This window comes from Molothrus aeneus, chromosome 4 (assembly GCF_037042795.1).
Source record: "Molothrus aeneus isolate 106 chromosome 4, BPBGC_Maene_1.0, whole genome shotgun sequence".
Lineage (NCBI taxonomy): Eukaryota > Metazoa > Chordata > Aves > Passeriformes > Icteridae > Molothrus > Molothrus aeneus.
In genome coordinates this window covers 21652865-21658864 of record NC_089649.1, presented here as the reverse complement: position 1 = coordinate 21658864, position 6000 = coordinate 21652865, and the positions used below count along the sequence as shown (strand labels likewise).

Genomic DNA, 6000 nt, shown 5'->3' with positions numbered 1-6000 from the left:
ACAGTTTGCACCACAAATCCTTCTTCACTGATAACAAAAACCCAACCAGCAAAACCAAGCAAAACCACCAACTTAAATCACACTTGGCTCTTTATGCAATAGGTTTAGGAGCTGGCTTTCTTTTAGTACTGGTGGTGGAGCGTTTTGGAGTGTCTCTGTTCACATCTGTTTGAGGCTTTCCTCTATAAACAGATCAAAGAGTGTGGGCTTCACATGAGTTAGAAATAATCTACAAAAGACATTACTTGACTTGTTCCACATATTTTACATTTAGAAAAAACACCCATCATCTGACTCAACTCTTCAGAGCCTGTCTTTATTATTATTACTATTATATAATATCAAATGGCACTTTATCACTTGAAATTTGCTTGGAACGAAATCCAAGAAATTCCAGCAGTCAGTACGCTCTGCTAGCCCCAAGTCAGCAAACTTGCTCGTTATCAGGAATGATGCAGATACCGTGTGTGTGTGTGTTAGACGGGGGAGGAGGAGAGTCGTGCAGGCGGTCATGGGAAGGGGGTGGTTTGCATATTTAACAGCCCGTGCCCGAGCGCCGCAGCCTTTTCGGGGTCGGCGTTCAGGGGAGCTCCCGAGCACCGAGGAAGGGACCGCGTATCGCCGCACCGGAGTGAGTTGTGTTTCAGCTGCGCTCTTTCCCCTTGCTTCTTCTGATTCTACTCTGCCCTCCCTAGGCTACCGCTACAGTGGCTGCGTGCGAGGTCTGGCTGTCAAATTACGATGCGTGTAGAGCATGTCCTGGGAGTGTTTAATTTGTAGAGATTTGTTCGGTGTATTCAGCCTGACTCTCTGAGTGGCGCTACCGGCAGAGAGCAACTCCACACGGTGGCTGCGAGTGTAACTCAAGCGCCCCATGTATGCACCTTCTCTGCTGCTTCCAGGCATCCTTACACTGTGCCTGCTGCACTTGGGATATCTGTGCGACCACGTGCACCGCTGAAACCAGACTTGGCTCAAAACTGTGAGCTGCTTTCCTAGAGGCAAACAGGCAGATCACTAGCCTGTTGTAGAACCAAGGCGCTGTTCCTCATCAGCGCCTTGCTCAGTCAGAACTGAGCTACTTGGATAATCAGGCTGTGTGTCAGGGTACTTGCCAAGAAAAGACGCCCTCATCAGCCAAGAAATCAGTGTGAGGAGGCTCTGGGAATTCTGCAGGGGGGTTTTTAGTAAGTGAATACCCATTTCAAACCAATATTCCATTAGATGTAAAGGCTGACTAAAATGCCTTCACTTACATAACTAAAGCTAAATCTAGGCTAACGTCAGAGAAATTCGATGAATTTTAAGCAGCACCAACCAATTATTTCAGGTTATTTTTGTGGACCGTTCTGTTAATTTTTCAAATTCCTGTGTTCAAAACCAGTGGATTAACATACTTTGGTCCTAATTCCCACAGTCATTCTATAGAGTAAAAATCTCCTGCATCTGACTCCACTCAATTTTTTTCCTTATCAAAGTTGAAGGTTTTTTGTTATTTGTCTTTTACTTCAAACTGATACTCTAAATAGCCATTGAGGACTTTTTTCTTTCCTTCTAACTGCTGTCATTTTCCTATATACATAATCCTCCCACACACATTTCCTCTGTTAAAAGCAGTCTCTCGTTCCCTGTTCATTTCAGACTATCCAAGCAAACAAACCAAAGCTATAAAAGTACCTTTCCTGGGCTTCTGTACTCCATACAACTGTTTGTAAACACAAGTACTTTTATACTCAAAACTTGCAACATTATTTGTAAAGAAACAAAGACACAAAGGTCTTTAAGTTTACTTTTGTTCATTCTTTTGTTTTATTTAATCCAAAATAGAATCCACCTCTACCTAAAAATGTGCACATTGTGTAAATGGCTCCCTACTGCAGACGCACACATGCCCAGCCACACGGTCAAATCTATTTGTATAGAAATAAGACAGGAGCTCTCCAAACTTTAAACTGAAAATATACACAAAGTAATTCTTTAAGGAGTTCTGGGCTCCTGCACAAGCAAGCATGTTAGCCAGTGCAGCACGCTCCTGTGCCACTGCCCAACATGCTCTGCTGCCCTAAGGGTTTGCTCATAACATTTCTCCTTGCTGTCTGTCCCACCTTCTCCTGAGAAGCTGCAAAGCAGAAGCACCAACCAAGTTGGTGCTAGTTTTCAAAACATCCTTGATCAAAATCTCACCAGAAAGTAATTACACTGCCCAGGAGCCACTGACATGGCTGGCGTTGGACTGGCAGTGGGCACAGAAAGCTATGCTCATTCACACCTGCTGGAGACTTACCATATATGCTGCAAATTTCAAACAGGTGATTTTTTTTTTTTTACCCTTTTTACAGTTAGTCCAAGAAGCATTAGAAAAAAGAAGGAAGGGGAAAAAAAATTAGCCAAATCCCACATATACATTTCAAAGTGCCACCACTTGAAAGAACCTTATCTGATCTCAAGGCAATCTGCTAAAACTCCTAGAAAACAAGCCACAACAATGAACTGAGAAAAAATGAAATATCTACTTTTGAATCTCTTTAGAAGGAACTAAAAATATTGCTGGAATGACTCTAGTAAAGAATAAGCATGAGATGAAAAAAGAGAGAAAACAAGGACATTCAGTGATACCAGGCAAATTTTACTATGCTTTGTATTTGTAGCAGATGCAAAGAGGGAGGGCAAACAAAGCTTTATGCTGTCTCACAAGCTTAGTTTAGTTGATGTGTGACAAAAAAAGAATGTGTGATGTCTAATTGCATGCCTCAGCCAAAGGGCCATTTTTCTGTGCCAGGCACGCAGCAATTGGGACTGCCCCAGAGCCAGACTAGCTGCAGTTTCCATGAGAAACTGGCAGCAAGCTGCCTCTCAGAAAGCATTTACTACTTAAGTGTAGGAACACACAGGTTAGGGTTTTACATACTGGGCAGTTTTTGACTGTAACTCAGGGTCCTGCACATTTCTCACTTATGGCTAAATTTGGGCAGTCCCCAGGCTTCTGGCTGGGTGTTGCTCAGAGCTGTAGGGCCACATTTGGCACTGCTGGTACTTTCAAGGAGAATGGCAATGCCTGAAGAGCACTTTAGCAAGGTTCTGGGTCTCCTCAGGCTAAGAAAAGAATTTCAAAATACCTGAAAATACCTGAGATCTGTGCCCCAGCCCACTGTACTGATGCCTCCTGGGCACAGTTGTGTGTGCGCCATGTACTGCAGGGCAGAGCAGGAGGACACCAAGAATTTATGACCAGGACACATAGTGGGGGGTACTGGAGAACTCTGCAAAGTGAATAAAAACCTTTCCCAGTCAAACCTGTGCCTGCTACAGGGATGCTTACAAGCCTATATAAGTCTTTCATGGCTATAATTTAGGGGTGTTTTTAGCAAATTATACAGTAGGTTCATGATATACAACAGGTCAAGAGCAAAGTAGTTTAGACAAGCAGGGGGAAGGATTTGGTACTTGTACTCCCCCTTGCACTTACACACACACACTCACACCCACACATGACTGGGATAGGGAAAAACCCCACTTTTTAGCATCCAAGCAAAGATGTCAGGTGGCCAAGACAGTTACAAAATTTTTTGTGCTGGACAGGCTTATGAGGTCAGAAAACAGACATGATTCATCCTGGCAAAAAGCAGCTGGCTTTGGAAAGCCAGCTAAACAGTACAGAGCTAGGTTGCTCACAACTGAGCTTTGTAGGAATATTATGAGGTCATGCTGATTCATCTGGAGAGTGCAGAGAGATGCAAGGCACGAATTTTACTGCAGTAACATGGAGTTGGCAAGCATTAAGATGATTTAGGCTTTTCTTCTACCACAAAATGCTTCTGGGAATTCTTGAAACATCTGATGTGGATATAAAAGACTTAAGTAGTTTTTCCTGAGAAAGGATCCTAACCACTCCTTTGTCTGCATCTTTCCTGAGATCTCTTGCAATTTTATTTACCAGTATTTCATGGCCATGGGTGTGAAATTTATTAATCTAAAAGAGGCTGCACAAAACAATTTCAAAAGTTGTCTACGTAAAACTGGGACCAAGTAGATGCAAATCCAAAGTTTGGGGATCAGACAGAAAGCAAAGTCACCACAGATGCTCAGGCCCTAAAGGGAAGGGTGTGGCAAGCCAGGCAGACTGAGGACACACCGCTGAAGCAGCTGAGTAAAGCCCTGTCCATCACCACTTCCCTGCCTCCTTAATCTTGTTGACATGTGAGAGTTCCCTCATTCCCTTCAGTTCAAACAGGGTGAACTTCAGATATCTGAATTAATTTTTATTAATTTGATTGCAGTTGCCTGGGGGGCAATCACAAGCTCAGCTCAGGGAAACCCAGTGGGGTCTGGCATTCTCCTTCAACAAGTCTTGACGGTGGACACCCATTCACTGCCCATTCACACTGGACTCCCACTTAAAAAAAAAAAAAACAAATTTTCATATCTTTCTTATCTTCCTCTTTCAGTGCTACATTGTGGTTATTTTTCTAAAGAAATCAGCAAAAAACCAAGTGTTTTTTTTTCCTGTGTTCTTGAAGGATTTTTTTGAGTTCTGATTTTCCACATCAGCAAATCAAGCCTAAAGCTTCCTTGGAGAGATAATTTCTTTAAGGTCTCCTACAGCTTCTTTTTTTTTCAAAGCCCACATATTGATAGATCAGGCTTTGCTCAGACAGTAGAGTTTTACTCATCAGGTCACTTGAAATACTTATAACCATTAGTGCTAGTCAATGCCTTAAAACCTTTTCTCATTTTTAGGATGTTGATTTCCCCCACCGGTCACAAATAAGCAGCACAGCAAATGCATGCACATGCAAAATCCTTCTAAAAAAGAATTTAAATCTATATTATGCTCTATGTGATCCAGAAATCTAACCTTGAAAATCATGCTAAGAAGCATCCATTATAGTTGGAATTTCTTATTTTAAAACTGGACCCTACATTTTAAAACTGGACCCTACATAAAATTCCACAAACATTGGCTTCAGATAATTTGTGTATTAAACAGAAAAGGGTGCACAGATTTTTTTTCTCTTTTCTTTCCAAGATCCAGATTGCTATCTGGCTTAGAAATATAAGGTATCAATTCCATATGTTTATTTTCTATAACTGGACCAGAGTAGGAAAAGAGACCATCAATTTTCAGACAGAGAGCCTATGTCAGACTGAGACCTGACAGCAAACAGAATTACTTTGAGTTTTTAATTTTATTTTCTGTCAAACCAGACTACTGTGGAAATCTTCCATTGGAAGACTTGCAGTCTTCCATCAATCTGCTAATATTCTCTAATCCTTCTCCCCAAAAGGTTGGGCAGAAAATTGCTTATTCTCTTTGCAAAAAAAAAAACAAAAAACAAAACAACCTAATAAAAACCTCTTTTGCAGAGAAAAAAACCCAAAAACTAACCAAAACTATTAAGTCAGTACTATTATTGGTTTTCAGAGGCTGAAAATATCTCTTAAATCTCTAATATTTTTTCACTTAAGGTAAAAAAATGGAAGACATTCCTGCAGCAACCAATTTGATCGGTAACCAGGAGTGCAGCACCACACCCACAGGCAGGACAAGGCTGCTCCTCACATGGTTTCTGCCTTTTCAGCACTGCTCAAAAGGGATAATGTAAACAATTATGCCTTTCCCCAAAACTTTGACTGTTATGTTGGTTAAATAAAAAAAGGAAGAAATAGTGCACATGGATAATTTTATCTTTGCTACATTGTGCAGTTTATAAAGTTACAGCTGTGGAAGTCTTGCTTTACTTGCCTTCTACAGTAACTAATTTAGTCTTGTCTCTCTGGTTCCTTCTTCTGAAATGTGAAACTTTATACAAATGAAGGCAGAAAGACTCACTTGGACAGCTAAAACATCATTTTAAAACTGAGGAGGGAGAAAGGTGCTTTAATGCTCAGCTCTCCAGTCACAGGGATGAGGAATATATGACAAGGACAATAAGCAAATATGGGCAAAATTGAAGTTACTATGCTTAATATTTCTCAGGTGAAACAAGACAGACTAAGTCT

General features: G+C 41.2%; 1 protein-coding gene across 2 annotated transcripts in view; it reads left to right on the top strand.

The window, feature by feature from the left end:
• The first annotated feature begins 539 nt into the window (after window positions 1-539).
• HPGDS (hematopoietic prostaglandin D synthase) overlaps window positions 540-6000 on the top strand; it is a 28844-nt gene continuing 23383 nt past the window's right edge. Inside the window, exon 1 of one of the 2 annotated variants that reach the window (XM_066548975.1) lies at window positions 540-631. The gene's annotated coding sequence lies outside the window, so the exon portion shown is untranslated. The remainder of the gene's footprint in view (window positions 632-6000) is intronic. The other variant, XM_066548976.1, reaches the window with a different exon arrangement.